The sequence below is a fragment of the Cupressus sempervirens genome, chromosome 9 (assembly GCF_028749045.1).
Source record: "Cupressus sempervirens isolate cs-2001-9-10 chromosome 9, ASM2874904v1, whole genome shotgun sequence".
Lineage (NCBI taxonomy): Eukaryota > Viridiplantae > Streptophyta > Pinopsida > Cupressales > Cupressaceae > Cupressus > Cupressus sempervirens.
Window position 1 is genome coordinate 610,195,203 of NC_143126.1, and position 24,858 is coordinate 610,220,060.

At 34.9% G+C, this 24,858-nt stretch overlaps 1 pseudogene; it reads left to right on the forward strand.

Moving 5' to 3' along the window:
- LOC149540162 (proline-rich receptor-like protein kinase PERK8) overlaps nt 1-24,858 on the forward strand; it is a 63,261-nt pseudogene that overhangs the window by 16,740 nt on the left and 21,663 nt on the right.

Below are 24,858 nucleotides of genomic sequence, written 5' to 3' on the forward strand. Positions count from 1 at the left end.
AACCAAGGATATGATATGGCTTTAGTTCTTCTTGAAAGAATTGGAACATCCTCAAAAGGATAATTATTTGTTTATAGATTGTCAGAGTGCCATTCATCTTGCAAAGAAATCAACTCTACATTCATAGACAAAACACATACAGTTGCAGTACCATTTCATTCAATTAGTTTTGGAGGATGGATAGTTAAAGCTTGACAAGATACCTATAGATGACAATCCAAGAGATATGTTTACAAAGATAGTAAAAAGTGAGAAGTTGAAGTTGTTAGGAACCTGTGTGTTCCTTCTGTTTATTTTGTTAGAGTAGTGTTGTTGGACGCATATGCTTTGTAAGTCGTCCCGTGAGTATATTTTATTATCCCACATGCATAGGTAGTATTACTTTTCTAGATCGTACTCAGTATATAAGAATAGGTTGAGGCCCTTGATGGGCACGGATGAATTTATTGTATTGAGCTTGCTCAAAGGAGGTTACCCCCTCGAAGTGGCCTGCGATCAGTAGATTCATTCTGAGTTCTGCTATCACTTTGTATTCTGTTATTTCGAGCATTCTCACGATATTGCTATAAGGAGGTTCATCACATCTGGTATCAGAGCACTCTCTTGGGCTCGCTGGGTGGAAATTACATCAAATTTTTTTTCTGTCGTGGCCTTCAGGTTCCTCTCACTTCTAATATCTCTTGCTATTGCAATAACTCTTTTCAGTTGTTCTGTCTGAGTGAATTTTTCTAAGTCGACTATGTTTTTTAGTCGTAGCTTCCTTGTTTGCTTTCTGTTTCTGCTCATACTTCCGCAGAACGTCTGCAATATCATTTCGCATACTTCCTTCCTTGGCGACCCAACCCCAAATTTTACATATCAAAGCCCTAAATCCCTCATTTATCTAATTTTAGGGTTTGCCCTATCTTTTTCACCTCTCATCCAATCGCCACCAAACTGAGCCACAAGATTCAATTCCTCATTTTGCTCCCTTATCCCTCTTGGACTGTTTGCCTCATTTCGCCTCCCTACCCTTGAAACCCTCATTTTTCTATTTCCCTTGTCCCCAGATAGTCTCCCACCACCCGTCAAACACCCATTTCCTATCTGAGTTTTACCCAAATCCAAGTTTGCCGTAACTAAAAAAGTTTTTGTTTCTCATCTTCTACCCATTCCAAAAATTAAAAAAATAAATAAATAAAAAAAAATAAAAAAAAACCTTTCTTTATGGTTGTTACGCGTACAGGAGCAAAAATCATGGAAGAGGAAATGGCATCCCTCAAAACCAAACTTCAAGATCTGGATGACAAAATTCTGGGTCTTAACTTTCAGCAGTCAGCCATGAGCCGAAACCATTCAGGAGATACTGGGTCCTCTTCTGGCAATTTCCGTGGACCAAAGCTTGATTTTCCACGCTTCGATGGTTCTGATCCGACTGGATGGATCTATAGGGCAGAGCAGTATTTCAGCTTGCATAATACTTTGGATAACCACAAAGTCCCCCTTGCATCTTTTCATTTGGAACATGAAGCTCTTCAATGGTTCCGTTGGTACATCAAGGCTAATGTAGGCCCAACGTGGAGAGAATTGTGCACCCTCATTTTGGAGCGCTTTGGCCCTAGTTCCTTTGATGATTTCACAGGAGCACTCACTAAACTGCGTCAAATAGGCACTGTACGAGAATACCAGACAGAGTTTGAAAAATTAGCTAATCACACAGAGGGCTTGTCTGATGAATTCTTCCGTAGTTGTTTTGTCAGTGGTCTGAAGGATGCACTTCGCTCAGAAGTCAAAATGTTTCGACCTACTACAATGATGGAAGCCCTTGGGTTGGCTAAGTTAGCGGAAGACAAGATTAGTGCTCTACAACGCTCCAGATCTAATTTTGTTCCATTCTGAAATATAGGTTCTCACAACCCTCCAGTCATACTAGCTCCCAGAACTACTCCAATCAAGCACTTGTCTGAAACAGAGATGCGAGTCAGGCGAGACAAAGGGCTTTGTTATAATTGTGATGAGAAATGGTCTCGGGGCCATAGATGTGTTCAGCAAAAGCTCTATCTCTTGGATGTGGATTCTCCACCGGAACTGGAAGAATATGTAGATGCTCAGGAAACAGTGGATGATGAGGTTGAGCCTCACCAGCCTGAACCTCCTTCACCAGAAGCTCCACCAGAGATATCTGTCCATGCTTTGGCAGGAGTCACTACTCCACAAACCATGCGGGTCCAGGGTTTCTTCAAGAAGATCCCTCTTACTATACTCATTGATTCTGGTAGCACTCATAACTTCATTGATCCACGAATAGCCAAACAGGCTGATTGCTTTATCCATCCCTGCTCTAGCTTTGAAGTCATGATTGCCAATGGGGGCACTTTACCTTGTAAAGGGAAATGTCGCAATGTACGTCTCTCTATTGGCGATTATAACATGCGCTCTGACATGTTTTCCTTACCCTTAGGTGGTTGTGATGTGGTTTTGGGTGCCCAATGGTTACGCACTCTTGGCCCCATTCTCTGGGATTTTGCTGAACTTTGGATGCAGTTTTCAGCCGAGGGGCACCAACACACTTTGAAAGGCTTACAACCAGGGTCTCTCAGCATCATCAGTTCACACCGTCTGGAAAAACTTCTTAAGAAGAATTCACATGGTGTCATCGCTCAGCTCCATTCCATTCAGATGCAGCCATCAGCAGTCTCTAGCACTCCTGCCGATCTCCAACACATTTTGGACAAGTATTCTGGTGTATTTGCTGAACCTGTGGGATTACCTCCTTCTCGTCCAGAGGACCACCGTATTCAGCTCCTTCCTGGTAGTGTTCCGTCCAACATCAGGCCCTACCGCTACCCATTTTATCAGAAGACCGAAATCGAGATACTTGTCCGTGACTTACTGAAGCAAGGTATTATTCGCCCTAGTACCAGTTCCTTTTCTTCTCCAGTTCTGCTTGTTCGCAAAAAAGATGGGTCATGGCGACTCTGCATTGATTTCTGAGCACTTAATCATCTCACTATAAAGGACAAGTTTCCCATTCCAGTTGTTGATGAACTTCTTGATGAACTTCATGGGGCTCATTTTTTCTCCAAGTTAGATCTTCGTTCTGGGTATCATCAAATTCGGGTTAATGAGGAGGATATACCTAAAACTGCCTTCCGCACACATGATGGTCACTATGAATTTTTAGTCATGCCCTTTGGCCTCACGAATGCTCCTTAAACATTTCAGGCAGTGATGAATAACATATTTCGACCATACCTCCAGAAATTCATTCTGGTCTTCTTTGATGATATCCTCATATATAGCAAAACTTGGGCTGAGCATCTCCATCATCTGGAGCTTGTCTTGCAACTTCTCTCTGATCATCAACTCTGTGCAAAACTATCTAAATGTGTGTTTGGCCAGGAGGAAGTGGAGTATCTCGGGCATATTGTTGCACACCATGGAGTGCGGGTGGATCCTACAAAAATAGATGCCATGAAAACTTGGCCGCATCCTAAAACTCTCAAGAGCCTTCGGGGTTTTTTGGGGTTGACTGGCTACTACCGCAAGTTTGTCAAAGATTACGGGAAAATTGCAGCACCATTAACAGCTCTGTTAAAAAAGGATGCCTTCTCCTGGACCCCTGTTGCTGAGACTGCATTTGAACAACTGAAACAGGCTATGTGCAGTACACCTGTTCTCGCAATGCCAAATTTTTCCAAACCCTTCACTATTGAGAGTGATGCTTGCGGCAATGGATTGGGTGTTGTTCTCCTGCAAGATGACCATCCTATTGCGTTCACTAGCAAAGCCCTCTCTGGTAAGAATCTAGCCCTCTCTACTTATGGAAAAGAAATGATGGCTATTTTGCATGCTGTACAGAAGTGGCGGCCATACCTCTTAGGGAGTCATTTTTGCATCAGAACCGATCACCAAAGTCTGAAATACTTCCTGGAACAACGGGTATCCTCTCCTACACAACAGAAATGGGTCAGCAAACTCATGGGGTATGATTATGAGATCACCTACAAGAAGGGTAAGGAGAATATTGTGGCAGATGCTCTTTCTCGCACATTTGATAATCAAGCTTCCCTTTCCGCTATTTCTATGCCCATTCCCAATTGGTTAGCGTCTGTTCAGCAGGGCTATGATAGTGACTCTTCTTTATCTCAAATCATTCACCAGCTAGCCAATAATCCTTCTGCTATACCACATTACTCTTGGGATGGTGCTTCTCTTCGATACAAGGGTCGGCTAGTGCTTCCTCAGAACCCAGCTCTACATCAGGCTATTTTTTATGAACTCCATGCTTCTCCTTCAGCAGGGCACTCAGGCTTCCTCAAAACTTATGAGTGAGCAAGGAGAAACTTCTTTTGGAAAGGAATGAAACAGACGATTCAACAGATGGTGGCTGAATGTGATACTTGCCAACGCCACAAGGGTGAAACGACCCTCCTTCCTGGCTTGCTCGAACCATTGCCCATCCCTACACGGATTTGGACTGATATTTCTATGGATTTCATTGAAGGGCTTCCTAAATCCGGTGGCAAGACAGTGATCTTGGTTGTGGTTGATCGTCTCTCGAAATATAGTCATTTTTGTGCCCTCAGCCACCCCTATACTGCCTCCTCTGTTGCACAAATCTTCATGGACCAGATATTTCATCTTCATGGACTCCCTTCTTCCATTGTCTCTGATCGTGATGCAACTTTTACTAGTCATTTTTGGACTGAACTGTTTCAGAAAACTGGCACCAAACTGAAGATGAGTTCGGGCTATCACCCACAAACTGATGGTCAAACTGAAATTGTCAATAAATGCTTGGAAACTTATCTTCGTTGCTTCACTTCTGAACAGCAACATCAGTGGGCCAAGTGGCTCCCTTTAGCTGAATGGTGGTACAATACCTCTTACCACACTGCCTCTAAAATGACTCCATATGAAGCAGTCTATGGTCAGGCACCTCCAGTGCTCCTTCCCTACACTCCCAATAGCTCACCAGTCCAGGCAATTGACATAGTTCTCCGCAGTAGGGATCAGATTCTTCGTACCTTACAGGATAATCTTCACATGGCCCGTAATCGGATGAAACAACAAGCAGATCAACACCGTTCTGAGCGCTCATTTCAAGTTGGGGATATGGTTTTTCTTCGTCTACAGCCATACAAACAATCCTCCCTAAAGCTGAAAGGGCGTCATAAGCTGGCCCCAAAATTTTATGGGCCTTATAAGGTTCTGCAGAAGATTGGTTCAATTGCTTATAAACTGGAACTTCCTCCTTCTTCCCGCATTCATCCAGTCTTTCATGTTTCTTGTCTAAAGAAAGTTCTGGGTACCACTATCAGAGCACAAACTACTCTCCCTGAAATGGATACGGAAGGATCCATTATCCTGGAGCCGGTGGCAATCATTGACCAGCGCACTCGCCAGCTTCGCTCTCGCTCCATCTCTGAGGTCTTGATTCAGTGGCATGGCATGCAACCAGAGGATGCTACCTGGGAACCCCTTCTTCAGATTCAACAACAGTTTCCACACCTTAAGCTTTGAGGACAAAGCTTTTTTCTAAGGGAGAGGGGATGTTAGGAACCTGTGTGTTCCTTCTGTTTATTTTGTTAGAGTAGTGTTGTTGGACGCATATTCTTTGTAAGTCGTCCCGTGAGTATATTTTATTATCCCACATGCATAGGTAGTATTACTTTTCTAGATCGTACTCAGTATATAAGAATAGGTTGAGGCCCTTGATGGGCACGGACGAATTTATTGTATTGAGCTTGCTCAAAGGAGGTTACCCCCTCGAAGTGGCCTGCGATCAGTAGATTCATTCTGAGTTCTGGTATCACTTTGTATTCTGTTATTTTGAGCATTCTCACGATATTGCTATAAGGAGGTTCATCACAGAAGTCCTCTTTGGCTTTAGTTGGTCTTCTAGACTGAACATGAATAAAAGAACAACATAGTCCAAGTAGTTCGATCTAGTGGGAGCCTCATGGAGTAGCCCCATAGCTACAGGATTAGTCTCCAAATGGGAGGTTATTGTTTAGTGTCGAGCCTAATTAATCCCCAAGTGGGAGATTTTTAGTTTTTGGTGATTAATTATGAAAGTACTGTACATACTTCATAAATTCTTTGGGGTTCGGGGCATTGGCTCAAAAAAAAAGTTGGGTTGTGGCCAATATTATGGTCGACATATTGCTGACCTATTATAACCTTAAAGAGGCATAAAATTACTTGTATAAAAGGGCTTAGGTTAGGTATTTTCATTAATTTTTGATGCAAAATTGGTTCTTGTGGCGGTATTGAGCTATAAGGAATTACAGATTGTAATCAGGTTATAATCACTAGATTGTAATAATATTAGACTTGTTGTTTGGTGGACGTAGCCTAGGGATTGGGTGAACCTCGTTAAATCTTGGTGCTTTGTGTTTTTTTCTGTGTGTTCTATTATTTTCTATTATTGGTTATATTTGCATGTAATTATTATTTTATGTCTATGGTTTAATCCTAACAACTATAGAAATTTCCAATAATATTGTTGGGAAATCTATTTCTAGTTGCAATATGATAAATTGTCTAGACTACTATTATAAACTAAAAACTAATAGGACAAGGGTTCAAATAGGCATATTATTCATCATTACACAATCTTATACCAAAAAAGGGGTTTGTGTAAATTATACCCACTTGTGGGACTCATCCAAATGATTGCATCTTGATTTAGTTTGTCTTGAAAACATGAAGTTTTGCTTCTAGTTCATTTCTTAAATTTCCAACTAAATTGAGCTTATATAATAAATATTACTATGATTCATAGGTTTAGTGTGTGTGCTTGTTTTATTATTGTCAATAATACTCTCTAATTATAACCACTATAGAATGTAAAATTCAAACCTCTCCTACAAACATTAATTTGCAAGAAGCCCAAACAAAATCAACTCAGAAGAGTTAAATGAACCATCCAAATTTTTTAGTAAATTTAATGGCAACAAAGAAAAGAAATATTATGGCTTAGAATGTAGGTATTATATTCTCACTATTGGAATAAAAGTATTCTTGAAATCTTCTATTGGGCATGTATTCATATACATCTAAGAGCCTATGATCATGGTCTGCACTTTGCATAGTAGTTGATCAACAAAACAAAGTATTGGGAATACAATCTACTTAGAACATCAAACTATTCAACAAGGAATCAATACATATTACTATTTTAGTGTTAAGCCAAATATACAGTCATCAAATATAAAGGTGAAAAGTCAAACGTAGAATCAATAAAAACACCATTTTAATTCTAGGAAGTCTCTTAATCCAGAACATAGGTAAATACTTTTAAAATCTATATATCTAATCTATAAATATCAAAACTTGAAAGACATAAAATGGAGGAAACTAACATAACTCCACATGAAATTCTTGTTCTTCATGCTTGCTTGCTAGGTCAAGATACTTTACAACAACCTTACTATCATCCTACAAGTACTCCTTTATGCACAAACCCAAAGCCTTCATGACCAATAATATTATTTTGACTAAAATTTAATGTGGAAACTTGGAGCTATTTAAATGTGAATACCGAGATTATGTGCGACAATGGCTTAGCACAAGGGTTGTAGGCTCATTGCATTCTCTGGGTTTTGCTTTAAAAAGTAATAGGGAGAAAACATAAAAATGCTTGCCCATATTTCAAAATGGGTTCAAATAGATCTCTAAATTTGGACATGAACATCAATATATTAGATGTTTCTTCCCAAAAAGTGATAAAATTCTAAATTTTCTTCACAAAACAACAAAATCCCTCAAAGGGAAAGTGTTGAGCTATTTTTTTGCATGATGCTTAATAGTAGGAATCCTTTTGAACTCCTCTCTTGAAAAGATAATCTAGGATCAACTCCAAGGTTCCAAGTGATTTTGTAACCTACTGGAATCCACTCAATAGAAGATAAATGTATTTATTCATAGGGAGGCATTTTTTTCTTCTGACCAATTTTGGATAAGATGTCGAATCTTCTTGCTATCTCAAAACAAATATCTACACAAACAATAAATATATTTTTGGATTTTTCTATTTTATAATGAATGCATTTTTAACTATGCAACTATATGAATTCCTAAATTAACTAAGTGTTTGTAAAAGAAAATAATGAAGATAAGGTAACAATAATTTTTTAAAAATAACTTGAAAAGTAAATTCCTAATAGACATAAGCCATAGAAACAATGCATCTATGTGTTAAGCCTTTGAAAAGATCGGTAGGTAACTAATGAAAATAGGAGCAATACTTCCTTAATTCTACTAATGCAATCATTGATGGGAATTCAATAACTATAAGATGTTTCACTTTTCATTAGATCGCAAGGCCATAGAAAGTGCCCTCGTGTGAGACAAAAAGCTATGCAGGAAAAATATGTTGATCTCTTCTCCAACTAATTATGTCAATAGAATTTGTGAACACATGGAAAACACTAGAACTAAATAATTTCACAATAAAAATAACACAATAAAAGTATTGGTTCAATTGCACTCCATGAACATACATTCACAAAATATAACACACTCAAGAAAGAATAACTACACTTTGAATGAGAGCACCAAAAGAATATATTATTGCATCAAAATAATAGCTTGGAATACATATTACATTCCTAAATTTATAATAAATTCTCTCCTCAAATTTTGTTGAGAGTGAGAGATCTCTTTATGAAAACATACATTTCTAAACTAATAAAACAAATCTATTTATGTACAAATTGACCCTCTAACTAGTGCTAAGTATGATTCCACCCTTGTTTATATAATTTAATGGGTGCATGAGCCTTTACATATATTAAAACAAAGAAAGCATGAGAAAATAAGAATTAGAAATCCATTAGATAATGTAAGAGTCTCCGGAGATGCCAAAAATAGAAGCTCCACCTTCTCTGGATGTTTGTAGGAGTTAAGCTACCATTAGAATGCATTTTTTATGCATGGAAATATTTGGAACTAGTAGTTAAATATTGATGCACCTTTGAATTATTCATTAAATTCTAGCATAACTTAAAAGAAGTGCACCTTGTGCACCTTGGAAGATAGGCCCAAAAACCAAAACACTTTACCAAGTGCCAAAACTAAAATTCTAGCTTATGGGTTTTTTTCCTCTTCATACCAAAGCTATGTCTATGTATTTTCTATTGAACTTTTCTATAATCTCCATCACTTGAGTCAAATCTAGAAAATATAAAGCTTTATATTCATCCTTTACCTTTTGTCAATAATTGAATACCTCTAGGTGAGTCTCTGCAAAATCTCCCAATTTCACATCTAATTCTAGCAATGCCTCTTCGATCTTAAATTCTTTTCTAATATCCTCAATAGTGGAAAATTATTCAAAAGTATTCTAGAATTTTCTACAACTACTTGCAGATTCATAAGTCTATCCCTTGACTCATCTTCAAAAATGTCAAGGCAAGCATCACTGTAATGTCTCTCTACTTCCAAAATCTACTCTTGGGTTCAATCCTTGAGCTTATGAATATCTGCATGTAATTTTTCCATTACTTTATTTCCATCCATAATATTCTCTATCTACTCATCTATTTTATCCATCTCATCTGTCATATATACATCCGTCAACATTTGATGCCTTTGACCTTTTATTGACTGCAATGCTCGAAGGTCATTTCCCCAACTATGTACCTCATCCATCAACCCATAATTTTGGTTCAATATAGAAACCAACTTATCTACATTATTCTACATGTGGTGTAGCAATATAATATTTCCCTATATGAATTACACACTTTTTTCTTCAAAAAATTCTCACCATTGTTGACATGCCTTCAAAAATGGCTCTAATTGTACAATCTCCTTATTTGTCTTATCTAGTGCCACACCTAAAGTCTCCTCGGGAGTTTTAGGATCCAATGGACCAACTAATTTATTCAAATAACCTCTTATGATCTCATTATGCTTTCAAAGATTTAACACTTTGGACTCATCCTATTCTAAATGCTTAAACACTTCTTTGATTCCCGTAGTAACCATCAATTTGGCAGTATTCACAATGGGTTTTCCAAGAAAGACTTCCTTGATTTGATAATCTTTTGGAGTCAAATCCTCAATATCTACATGTAGAGGATGGATATCAACATGGGTGAACAAGTCCTAATTTTAATCACTCACAACAAAGGCCAATGTTTATGCATCACCAATGGGTGGCCCAAATTTCTTGAGAGCTTCAAAAAATTCTCTCATTCCCTCTTCCCTAGTACAATTAAACTTCCTTTCATGTCTAACCATCACCTCTTTTCTTGACCATCTTGGAGTATCTTCCATCAAAAATTTATCTTTAGATGAAGAGGGGGCTTGTATTGCTAGGCATTTTCCCTTATCACTCCTCTCTAGAGTCTTCTCTTTTTGTGAGAAATCCACATCAAGAATCTCTATGTTTGTTGAGTCCATAGTCATCACCTCTATATCATGAGAAATTTTTTGAGATTACTCATATATTTTCCCCTCCTCTGATACTTCATTGGTTGGCCTTTTTTGTGGCTCTTTTTTCTATTCATCTCATACCTATTCTTCATTAATTGGAGGGAGAGGAGTACTTGAACCTTTATCCATGCAAAATGAATCTTGATTTGGTGATGGTGGATCAATTAAAGGTCCTTGTGGTTGACTCAACAATTAACTCTAATCCTCTTGTTGAGGTTGATTTGTTAGTCTATCCCTTATCTTGTCTCCTACCAACTCAGTGCCTACATCCATGAAATAAAAATCTAATATTTTAAAGACATCAGCCCCTTGGTCCTCTTTCTGATTGATCCATTTTTGTAACTCATCCTCTAAAGTGGTAACCTAAATAGGTTGTTTAGGAATGGATGGTGGTGTTATAGTAGAGCTCCTTCTTTGTTCTTCCTCAGTGGCCCTAGCAAGAAGAGTCCCTTGACAAAATGTAAATTTTTCCCCTTCTTCTTCATCATCCTATTCTTCTCCTTCTGTAGTAACTTTTGGGACTAATGTAAAAGGAATAACCTTTTTTATCACCTTTTCATCGTAACTAAGGATTTCATCTATCTCTTCTTTAGAGCCAATAGAGAGGCTTCTTCCTCTTGAGAAAGTAAAAACACTTCCTATGATTCTTCACCTTCTTGCCCTTGTTCTAGTGGTGGTACTAATGGATTATCCTGAATTTAGGTGGCCTCTACATTCTTTGCCCCTTGGAGCTCTAGTGCTTGAGTTTCCTCTTCCTTAGGCTTATCTTTCTAAGGGGAAGTTCTTTTCCTCTTTTTTTTACCCTACTATGCTCTAAGGTATCCAACTTCTCTATCAAGCCGATGCATTATTTTTGGCCTTACTGGTGATTGAGCTATGAATATTGGCACTATCACCTTTACTCCTCTACCTTTCACTAGGTGGGTTGCACCTTGGAATACTATAGTTTTTGGAATTGTATCCATCTTGAATGGTATCTTGATCCAATTGTTGGTTAACAAGATGACATGCCTTGCCCTATGATTGATATCTATATTGTCTTCTCTATCAATCTATGTGGTCATGATAGGTTAGTGATTTATCTTATCTCTATTGTACAAGGGATCCAAGACCTCTTTAGTATCTTGATGCACAATCTTTAATGGAACTTTCATTTTCAAGGCATTGCCTGGAAAATAGAGAGTCATCCTATAATATTCCCTTATTCAGATTTCATAGTCATCCACTGCATTCATCAAATGATCCTCTATGGCATCCTTATGTTAGAACTATCTTCCTATCAAGTATTGAACTCAGCCAACATTATCAAAATAGGGACAAGTAGACTAATATTCCTCCAAGGGATGCTGATCCCATTCTGACTCAAAAATCTTGATATCTTTCTTTTGTATAACACCAAATGGACCTATAGTGACGCACCATGCCTAAGTCTTCTTATGTTTCTTTCTTACTCTCTCATATCCAGATGAGATCTCTCTTACAATTTCTAGCAATATAAGTCTTTCACACAAATACCTAGGGAGCTTCTTTGAATTTACAATTGTACTTTCTACCCTTACATAAGTGAATGTCCTGAATTGGATGTAATAGGGCCTATCTCTATAGTCTTTGTTGCTACCTCTTTTGAAATCCTTTTCACATAATCTCCCTCAATGAACCAGATGATTGAAAAATTAAAGGTATCATTCACTATTATGTATTCCTCACTATGATCTAAAAGTTTTTTCCTCACTAATTGAGTATATAGCACATAAGGCCATGCATTATCATCTTGCAAATTGCCCCTTCTAAAAAACCTTGGATAATCTATTTCTCTTGTAACTAAAAAGTACACCAAATAAGATATCATATATAACCTTTAGTTTTTTTTTTTATTACCACTAGTTGTTCATCTAAATTCTCACTAGAATTGAAACCTAGTCAATTGGCATCATTGTCATTCTGATGGTTTCAATGAAGTGTACCATCCATATATTCAAGTGTCCTACTACTGGTAATGGCCATGATTCTACTTAGGAGCACTATATAATGGTTGATATCATCTTTCATATAACCTCTCATCATATCTACTTTGCCAACTTTTTTTCCAAGACTTGAGTCTTGTCAATGAGATACGAGGATTGGATAATTTCTGATGCTTCCTCTTCATGCTCTCAATACCACCTTTATGCTTGATGATATGTTAGTCTTATATATTGATCTTCCCTAGGAAGATGGAAAAATTTCTCAATGTTCTTAGGCCTCTGATCCAGGTTGATCTCTATAATTATGCTTTTTACAACAGTCTCATCTAAAACATAGTTTTCTACCAATGTCATAATGAACTCAAAAAACTATAATGAAATTGGGTGTGACACTGCATTTACTAGCCTCAATATAATGAGTGCATATACCATTGGAGACCTCTTGGTTGGTTTGTTGTATAGAACTAAGAATGAATTCCAATCAATATGGCCTAGATTAGTGTCTCAGATATCTGAATATGTATCTTGGAAGTGTGACTTTGATGGAACACCTTGAAATTTGAAGATCACTAGTTTTAGAGCCATCTTTGTAGTGAGGGAGGATGAGGAGGAAGCCATTTAATCTGTGCAAAAAAACCATCCATTGGTATAGAAGGTGAAAAAAAATTAAATAAACCCTAGTTAAGACAAAAACATGACCCAAAAACCCTAAATCCTAAAAACTAGAATAAAACACCTAAAAGCCCCTTAAAAACAACCTTGATGGACAAAAATTGGTGCATCTTGTGCACCTTCAAGGTTTGATAGGTGCACCATTTCGCTTGAACACCTTCGATACTAAGGGTGCACACCTAGTGCACCTTGTGTGGTGCACTAGGTGCATAGCCTTATAATGTGCAAAGTGTTAAAAAAAGGGTGTGCACATAGTGCACCTTATGGGATGCATGATGTATGCACCCTTATAAAACTTTGGGGAATGTTTAAATTTTGAAAGGTGCACGTGTGAACCTTATCACTTATGTGAAAGCCATGTTTTTAAAATTTTATTAAAGTTTTTGTTTGTTAAGTTTGTGAAAAAAAAGGTGTGCACCTTTTTTTTATTTCTTTAACATGTTCATTATGTGCAAGAAATGAAGCACACCTCTAAATATGTGGTGGTGCACTCACCAAAGACTAAGAAGAGGAAATGAGTTAGGGGGAGGAAGGGGTCTTGGGCTTTTATAGGCCCAGGATGGAGTGCACCTTTGGACGTGCACACTTGCATATGTGTGTAGGTGTGTACTTCCAAGGGAAAGTGCTCCCACTAGTGGACTTAGTGCACTAGAACACCTTGAAGGGTGTACCAGGTGCACTAAGTGTGTTAGTACACTCTCCTACATAAAATTTGACCTTTTTTTCCCTAAAAATATCTTGTTTTTGGCATCTAGATTTTCTAGTAGAGAGTTAGACTAAGAAAACATACTAGTTAAAACCCTAAAAAGGACTCAGACGCCAGACTAAGGATCTAAAATGATAAAAAATATACTAGGGGGTCCCCATTTTTTGGTGAAATGGGGCATGCATTTTGAAACCACAACAAAAAGGAGACCAAAACTTACTTGTAGTAGTAAACCTTCTCTCTACTTTGCTTTTGGTGTACCAATAACAACTTAGAGAAATAAGCTTGGCCACCACTACAAGGGCACCAATAAGAACCTGTACCACAATATTTAACAAAATTAAGTTATGAAGGTTGAAATATGTTGAATCCTTCTAAAATCTAAAAAAATTATTCAAAATAGCCTTACAATTTGCACAAAAGAAGGCTAGGTAAGTTTCTCAATTAAAACTTAATGCATAAACAAGTGCAAAAGAAGGAACCATGCTATGCAATCAAAACTATTAAACTAGAATCCATTGATTTTGTTAGAGAGTTTCAAAGGTTCAAATGTAAATGCATAACCATCATCAATGATAGGTGACATGCATTTGTACTACATAACCATTGTAGGGCACGTTGAATCATTGATTTACTGTGGTTAGAATAGTAGAGTAAAATTTCACCCTTTGGAGTCTTACTTTTTACTTGCATGAACTAGAAGAAGAGATGAGACAATGAGATCAATTATTCATATACTAGTAGATCAATTATTCATATTCTAGCTAATAAAATATTATAACATTATAAAAATATTTTAAAGTAATATTATTATTATTATTTTATTTTGACAGAGAATAAACTTAATAATTTAATAATATAATTTAAATTTAAATAGCATTGCTAAAATATTTTAGAATTTTAATGAATCTAATATTTATATTTTTTTAAATTAAAATTTCTATAAGGTGCATAAAATATTCCAAGTCATTCAAATAAGCATCCTATATTCTAGAAGATGCAAAGTGAAACCATGATTAATATTAATAGATAAAGTTTAAGGGTCATAAATGAGTTGTAGAATTAAAAATTAACCTAATCTAGTAGAAATGATTAATAATTATATGGAAACCAAATATAAGTAACTAAATACACTACTAAATAAATGACTAAATAAGTTATTGGATAATTACTCACTAATAACTAGGTAACTAGACACAATAACTAAATAAACTACCAAATAAGTGATTGGATAATCGGTCTATAATTATTAATCATTTCTACTTTCACATAAGACACATGTGCAATCAACAAGACTTTATTGAAAGCAATAAAACTACTCAATCTATACAAATGGTTTTCTGGAGCCATCAAAACTTTAATGACTCTTCTTACCTCTAGCATAGACCTTATTTTTATTTCTAACTATTCTTACCTTTGTGATAGACTTGATTTTTATTTCTATTCTCTTGAGGAAAGATGAAAATATCATTCATATCAGTTTTTCCAAAAACATTAACATCTTCAATTAGCTCATTTGGCAGAAAATACCTCGTCATGTTCACTTTCGTAGTGGATGAACAAACTAGAAATAACTTCAAAATCCTTCTCACTATGAAAGTGTAGATCAACATGTTCAAGAAAATCAAAACTAAATCAATAATATTCTTCAACAAATGATTTATGTTATTAACATGAAACATGCATCAATCATACTCAACTTGACTTGAAGAGTTACACATATCATGAACTTGCAAATCACCTTGTACAACTCGCTATGAAGAAAGTTTAAAATTTGATTTCACCTTGCTCACTAAATTATTGGTCATCCAATTATATTTGCAACATGTTGAAACTTATTCACACTAAAACCATGCATTAGTTACCAAGTCACTAGTACATTTGTACTTGTTTTTCTACTAAATTTTTTTACCAAAGCTATGATTTTTTTAAAAAAAAATTCTTCATTTCTATGTTGGTCAAAAATAATAATTCTATGGCTAATTTGGTCAAAGTTTTGACCAACCTATATTTTCCCAAGTTGAATTTTGACCAACACAATGTTATAAAAAAAAAATGTTTCATTCATTCACGAGAAAAATAGAAAAAATTTCATTCATTTGTGGGTAAGAAAGGTATGAGCACGGGCAAAATTGGGATTCATTTGCACATCGGGTGGGATTCTCCCATTTTGGCTTTGTGTTGCAGATCTAGCTAAATATGCTAGGTCTGGGTGTGGTTTAAGGTCCTTTGACTTCTCTAGAGATTCCCTGTTGTTCAAATGCAAACATGTGGAATCTATTCTAGATTTATACCCATGCATGCAGTGGGAGATCCTATTTGAAGTAGAGATTGCAAAGTGCCCAGTTTGAAAAAGAAGTCCATTATTTTGATAGGTCACCACCCCTAAAATTTTATTTAGTTTACTTGGCCTTCAATATATAGGGCATGTGCTCGTAGATCCCAAAAATGTATCAGTAGTAGAAAAGGTAGGAGCATAGACATAGAACCCACAGGTAGGGGGCTTGTTTGCTAAAAAATTAAGGTTTTCCTTATGTTTTCCAAGGTTTGACCAAGGTTCTTGGTGAACTTGTATTTGGGTTGAATCCATAAGCTCTGGCAAAACCTAGACCGGGTTCTTTCCTCAGTCTGAAGAGTCTAGGTATGGTATGGCTTTTGGCTCAATCTAGTAATAGAGATAATAATAAATTTTATATATTCACACTAAAATGCAAAAATTTGGCACAATATAATTTTTATAATATGAAATGGCATTCCTAAGGAAGAAAATTCATCATGTACCATGGCTAATTGATTGTATGAATATTATCTCATGTCTAACTTGTACACTCTAAAAATTGTTTAGTCACATTAATTTTGTCAAGGGATTTGTTTGTGCGTGCTTCTCCCATCATTGAGATATTGTGGGATTTGGGTGGGGCTTGACTCGAGCTTCCATTTTGATTTAGGTGTCCTATTAATACCTTAGGTTCCTTTTTATGTACACCTAAATACCTTTCAACAATATGTTCTTCAATTTTATCTTTGGACTCATTTATTTCATTGTTCAATCATGGTCGGCAATGCTAGCCATGGGTGATAAAAAAACATAATTTTTGTGTTCTCAAGTGGAAAAAATCAACTTCATCCATTGTAGTGATGCATCTCTACTCTTGAGTTTTGGCTAGAGATTTGCTATCCATATTTTTACCTAAATCCTTAGACTATTACTTGAAAACAATTGTAGAATTGTCTTTACAGATGTGAATGAAACAAATCTACCTATCACCTTATAAAATCCTTAAAATTCACAAGTGTTGGATTGGGTATTTGGACTTGAGGATTTCTCTGGAACAAGATCAGAATGTTTGAAACAATAACCTATTAGACTTGCTTGGAAATCTTTACTTTCTAAACATTCAACCTAAGTCATCTAACTTTAAGATGTAGAAGTTCTTGCCAAATGTGGAGATCATTGTACTAAAAATTTCCCTAGAGGCTAGTATCTATTTGTCCTCCCCCTCTTGCATAATTGTTTCATACTGTGCTCAACATATTGCCTTGTTTAAGTTAGTACATCTAGTGTTGGCTCCTTATTTGTCTAGTATAGTTTCATGTTTCTTTCTAGGCCCTTCACACATTTTGTTTTCTTCACTTTCATTTGCTTTGTTGCATGGATTATAGTCTATACATCTTCTATTTTCTATTGCTAAATGCTTTGGTGTACATTTAGGTGAGGTCTCTACATTTTATATATAGGGGTTGACTAATAGTGTCTAGCATTTACATCATCCAGTTAAAGAAAGATGGTACTAATAATGATTTACGAAATTGTATATACCCTTCTTTGATGTTTTCAATGAGAAGAACGTGTAGCAATTGAGTAGATGAAAATTCCAGCTTTGTTAACCCTAACTATGACAACTTTGTTTTAAAGTAAATTTTACGAGTCAACAATTAAGAGGCCCAACCCAAATGAAAACAACGGTGTGAACCAGTTGATTGAATTACATAACTAAAAGTGCAACACATAAACAATTGTGCAACTTCTCCCTTCCTTCATTTAGAGGTTGATTTAATTAGTTCATGTCATATTGCATAGATGTTCTCATTAAAGAAAATATCCTAATAATGAATATTTAAGAACCAAATTGTAGATGCCCTCTGTAGAATGAATGGTATGGTGATTGAGAAACTAGAAACTCCAACTTTGTTTCTAACCTTCTGCATGATTATGAAGACAAAGCTTTCTTCAAGATGGACCATTTTTAGTGAATTGCATGCAACCATTAATTTAGAAGCCTAGCCCAAATGGATATAATAGTATGCATTAGTATATATTTTTTTTTAATTGAAACTTCAACAACAATTATATCCTTATGTGAAATGAGGTAAACTAACATATTTGAATTCTAGAAGTCAATAGGTCAATATGTTTTTATAAAGGGATCAATATTTACCAATTTGACTTATAATTTTATCCTAAAATTTGCTGAGAGGTTTTAACTTGTATATACATAGATATCATATATGATTAGAAAACATGACCATTGCTATGTTTGGCTAGAAATTATGCAAAGCCAATATGAATTGGGTTGCAAAAAATTTGAATCTTAATAAGAGAGTTATTATGTGATGATACTACAAATGAATTTCTCATTTCTTCATTTCTCACAAATTGTTTCTTTGAATATAACAATTATTAATATTCATTTTGTATGTATGATGCAGTTAACTGAACTAGAAATAGAAGCATATCCTGTATTGGATAGAAGTTGGACACAATTCCTTGTGTGTTAAGATTGGATTTGTATTTATTTGGATATACTTGATATTAAAATGGAAAAAATAATTTACAAAACCTATTTTTATTAAGTATTCTTTCTTAAAGTTGGTGAGATTTGTTGCATGATAATTCTCTAAATTTGTTATGCAATTTATCGGCTACGTGAGCAACTAAAAACACCATTCATAGCTGCTATTGAAAGTGGGAATATACAAACCATTCCAATCAAGATTATGCCAGCCTCACTTCTATTGCAGGATGCTTTCAATATGAGGCATCCATCAACTAGTGGAGGAATGCCTATTGCATTATCTGGCATTTTCGTTCTTAAAAGACTTTTAAAACCTATTCGTAATCTTCACAGTGCCTCAATGCTCTATTAGTATGTGGAATCATTTTACACTCTTCACAAGGTATCTACTTGTAATAGCTAGAGTAATTTTGTCCATTCAAATAGTAAGAATAATTAGTCTTGTAATAAAATATTGTTGCAATTTCATAAATACTGAAATGTTTTTAGTTTAATGGTAGTTTACAATGAATGGCTTTTGTTTTGATTTCAATAAAACTCTTAGCTAGTGCTCGACGCTCTCCATTAATTTCCTCCATAGTTTTCCCTATGTATGAGTCAAAGAATGTATTATCTAGGTTTTGTAAACTTTGTAGGCTATTGCTCCAGGGTACCAAATTTATGAGTCTTATGCAAGGGCTTCCATTAGTTATCCAAGTAGGTACTATCATTACATAGCCTATTTTAGGAATGAACATATCCAATACCTACCTTTTGAGTACCTACTAGATGGTTAATTTTCAAAATGGAACTATAGAAGAACTACTGCAATGCCTTTATATCTTACTTTCTCCAATTTTTCATAAATTTTCTTCTGAAATAATGACTACTCCAATATTAGGGAGAGATTGTATGCTGCTCCTAATTTTAATGTATGCCTATTCAAGGGCCATGTAAGTATCTAAAGTTTAAAAAAATAGAGCTAAATATTTCTATCTCCCCATGGACCTTTCTTAACCATAATAAAACAATTTCAGAGTAAACCCTGACTAAGATGAATAATATATAAACAAAGGCTTATAGAAGCCCTTCATATTGCACCATAACTACAAAAAGATTATGGTAATAACACAAGGGTAATAAGAACCTCCTAATAGACTTTTGTAAGTTTCTTATGAGAAAGAAAGAATGAAATTATCATAGTGTTGAAAAATAACTTTATTAAGGGGTTAAGTGTTCTGTAATAGACCTGTACTTCAAATCGCCAAAGTGAAATATTGTGCATTAAACTCAAAAAATAGGAACTTATGACGACGTTGTTTGGTAGCATGGATACCATCTTCACCACCTGGACAATGTAGCATTCTCCCCACCCTTTTCAACATCTTCTATTTTAGCTGCCTCCTTATTTAGTACATAGCCCCATCACAGATTTTGGATAAGAATGTACCTTTTTTTTGGATTGATGGTAAAGGGTGGTTTCAAGAAGAGCCCAAACCCTTGTACAAGATTCTATTGCACATTTCTGCTACAAACTAAGTACTGCAAACTCCATCTCTATGCAGTTGCATTCTTCTTACATCCATTGGCATTGTTTGGTTATAATCCACCTACAAATGAAGTTCCAAGACATCCATTGATCATGCTTGCACTATCATCTCCTTGGGGAGAGCTCAACCTCAGACTCTAACATTAGAACCAAGTAGTCCAATCACTCAACCACACTCTATTGACAAATGAAAGGAAATTGATCTCCAAATGTTATGTTCTATATTTTAATGTTTTATTTATAATTTTTTTGTTCCATAGATCCTACATTGTATGCTTTTTTTTTCCCCATTAGATATTAATAATACTTTAATTTTTCAGGAGACCAAGTTTCTATGAAAAATTTTCTAATAAAACCTAAAACTCAAGAAAGCATAGTAGTTTCTTAGCTTTCTCACCAACCTTACAAAATTCTTGCTCTTTGCTTATAATATGCACATTTATTTATACAATTAGATTTGACACTATACTTCTAGTCTCCAATTGACTAAAATACTATTTCTATATTATATCTATAAATTTTTTTTGTTCATCCATAGATCATATGTTGCCTAATTATATTTTTTATTAGATATTAATAAAACTTTCAATCCATTTTAGGATGTTCAATATCATAAACTTAAACAGTAATGACAAAAAACTCAATTTAAAAAAAAAAAATCAGTGAAACCTAAGAAAGAGTTGTAGTTATCCCAGCATTCTCACCAACTCTTAACGCATCCTTGTTCTTAGTTTATAATATGAACGTGTATTTCTTGACTTTTTTTTTGCATTGCATTGCACTCTTTTCTAGGAGGTTTTACACTAAATATTCCAAATCTTTGTTCCAATCTCTAATTGTTTATAATATACTTATAACCATTTCATCACTCCATAAGTTAGCATTAGTTTTATGGAATCATAATGTGATTTTCTCTTTGAAGCTACCATTTTCTATTCAATTTCATGCTTAAAACTAGCTAAACTTGTTTTTGATGTGGTTGAAGGTTTGAAAGGAATGCGAGATGGATTCTAGTATGGAAACAATTCAAATCTCTGTGGAGAGGATTTTGTTGGACTAAGGCAATGTAAGTCGAGTTTTTCTTTCATATGACTTGAAAATTTAGGTTCAGAGGCACCAAACATCATTGGGAAGGTTCCAAAGCTCTCAGTATCTCCCTTGCAGAAAATACCACAAATGACAAATGTGTTAGACAGTTGCAAGGATTACTCCAAACCCTCTAAAACTCTTGGCCTTGTCATTGTTTTAAGTGTGATTGCCTTAATATCTAGAGGAATTATGGTTGGTGTGTTTATGTTTTCATGGTTTTGAAGACACAAAAAAAATATTAGAAGTGCTTATGAGATAGTAGAGAGTAGGTTAAGTACTGATAATTCAAAGGACGTTAGCAAGAAATGCATCACTCCTTTGATTAGTCTCAATTATTAAAAGGATTGGGATCCCTTTGTGTATGGAAGTATAGGCTCAATATCTAGAGGAATTATGGTTGGTGTGTTTATGTTTTCATGGTTTTGAAGACACAAACAAAAGATTAGAAGTGCTTATGAGATAGTAGAGAGTATGTTAAGTACTGATAATTCAAAGGACATTAGCAAAAAATGCATCACTCCTTTGATTAGTCTTGATTATTAAAAGGATTGGGATCCCTTTTTTCATGGAAGTATAGGCTCATCAAACCTATATAACTTTAAGTACAACCTCAAGGAAATTAAATCTACAACATGATATTTCTCTAAAAAAAAACTACTAGCAAGGAACAACTATTTTGCTGCTCACAAAGGGGTGTTGAGAGATCGATATCTTGTAGCTATCAAAACCATCAATATGATGAGTTGCAAGATAAAGGAGTTGAAATTCAAAGATGGTCTTAAGTCACTTTTTAAACTTAGGCATGCAAATTTTGTTAGATTAAGAGGGTTTTGTTGTTCCAAAGGTAGGAGTGAGTGCTTTCTGGTTTATGATTTTGCACCTAGTGGAAATCTGTTGCAATTTTTGAATGCAAAAGATGGGAAGCATCTTTATTGGTCTAAAAGAGTGAGGATTTCACATGGTATTGCCAAAGATAAATTCCCAAATCTAATTTTCAAGGGATTCTTATTTTCCTTCCTTTATTTTGTCAACATAAATGTACTGGCAGCACTAAACAAAAATGTTAGTTATTAACACCTTTTCGATACAAATAGTATGGGGTCAATTCACCTTGACCTAAACCATCATTAATGATATTATAATACTAGAATTTACTCTAAATTTTCTGGTAAAACTATCAAAATGTATTTATAAGGATGGAATAAAACATCAACATCCATTGAATAGCAGCATTATCCTAAAGGCTAAAACTACTGGGGTACCTGATCAATTGGCTAGATCAATATAGAAAAATGTATCATTTGAGTACATTAGAAATAATTGCTATTCCCCTGACTAAGAGTATTATCCCACCATAGTTATCAAATCATAACTATATATATTAAAATTTTAAACATATCTTATCTGTCTTTATGCACAATTTTTGGTTAAACAAGTCCCAGGGTTATTGGTTCAAAATTCAATAGAGATTCATATAGTCTATATATCCATTCCAAGTGACAAGTATCATAGTGATAATGTTAAAAAAATTATTTATTGAATGTATTATTGACTATTTCCTACTAAAGTGGTGTACACCTAAGTAATCCTTCATAAATGTTGACCATGATGCTAGCTAGATAAATAATTCTTGTTTATAGTTTTCTTCTTTGGATGAATCCACCAGCACAAATTGATACATAAGTTTAAATCAATTTTTATGCCTCTTGGAGAAGCATACATGTTAGTTGCACTACCCTATTCTGACCAGATTTGGCGTCCTATAATATTGTCAATGAAACATTGAACAGTAAAAAGAAAGTAAAACCTAACATACACATTTTAGTTACTATTTTTGTTAATTATTCTTGGTCCTTTATGTAGTAGATGCTATATTTATAGATGCATTTCGTAGGTATTGAGTATCTGCATGAAGGCATAGGCAAAGCTATTGTGCATCAGAATATCTCAGTCGAGAAGATTCTTCTTGACCAACACATGAATCCTCTTATTTCAGATTGTGGACTACACAAGCTTTTAGTAGATGACATTGTATACTCAATCCTTAAAGCTTCTATAGGAACGGGATGCTTGGCTCCAAATTACACTACAGTAGGTCATTTTACAGAGAAGAGTGATGTGTATGCTTTTGGTATCATTCTCTTGCAGCTTATAATAAGAGAGAAGATAAGCTCTACAATAAGGCCTCTTGTAGAGATTGGGAAGCTCAAGGAATTCATTGATATAAATCTAGGTCAAAATTATTCAAAAGTGGAGGCCTCTAATTTGGCAAAACTTGCATTGGATTGTACCTCTAATTTTACACTCTTCACAAGGTATTTACTTGTAATAGCTAGAGTAATTTTGTCCATTCAAATAGTAAGAATAACTAATTCTACAATAAAGGACTGTTGCAATTTCATAAATACTAAAAAGTTGTTAGTCTAATGGTATCATTTAAGGCTATGAGCTTTTCACTAAGCTACTCCTGCATCAAGATTTATTCTCTATATAAATATCCTATTTTAGCTATGTTCTTTACATAAATATCTTTTCTTTTTGTCATTTGTTAGTAATTTTAGAAAATTCTCATTACATTTATGCAGCCTATTGCATCAACTATAAATATTTGGGCAGGCACACTGTATAAGGTCTTATGTGGTTCACCTGATCAGGCAATGAAAGAGATGCAACAAGCTTGTTTTGACTATTTATGTTTGGGAAACATGTTTTCAATTGGACCTATGGCCCTATTATCTGGCTTCAATCCACAACCATTGATCTTGGTTGTATATTTCCTTGCAGTGGTTGTATATGGTGTTGGCTAACTACTATTACCATTTCCTTCACCAAAACAATTCTAGCTTGGAGCCTACATGATTTTTGTAAGTACATGATTATTCTGTCATGATTTTATGAACTCATTAATGCTTACCTTTTAAGCATGCATTTTTTGATAAAAAAAAGGTTATTTGAATTTCTTGGTTTAAAATTCTTAAAATTGAGTTCCCTTCTTAAATGATATGAACTGAAAATTTGGCTAATATTTTAATTAGGATTTTCTATTCAGCCATTTTTTAATTGGATATGAAATGTTACATGTCTATAATCCCCAAAAAAAACCAATGGCATTTCCCAAAATAGTTGCTTGTGAATATTATCTACTACTGTATATTTGCTTGGATAAATACATAATCTGCCTATTATGTTTAAAGTCTAATTCCTGATTTTTCTTATTATCTTGCCTTCTTGACTAGTAGACCTTTCAAAGAAGCATTTCTCAATTCAGTGCAGCCTTTCTTTCATTCTTCTTTAAAATGCCCCTTCAATACCATTTCAAAATTAAATAAATACTTATAAATGTGATTTTGAACTAATAAGCACTTAGATCATAGATAAAATACATTGGCCGAAAGCACAAATTATTTATGTGCACAATTTGACTACAATATGTTCATAAGCATAGGAAGATGCAAGCATTGGCCAATTTTTGTGAAAATGATTTGGAGCTGCAAATTGTCTGTTGAACTCTTGAAATGGAAACTAAGGCTTTGGAGGAGGCATAAGTAAAGTGGCAGTTGGGCCAGGACAATGATTTTCACTTGTAATATTCAAATGTTTAAGAAAAAATGTTCATGACATTTGTTGGCTGCTCTAATGTTGTTCCTATGTGGTGATGGTGATTGAGTTTACGAT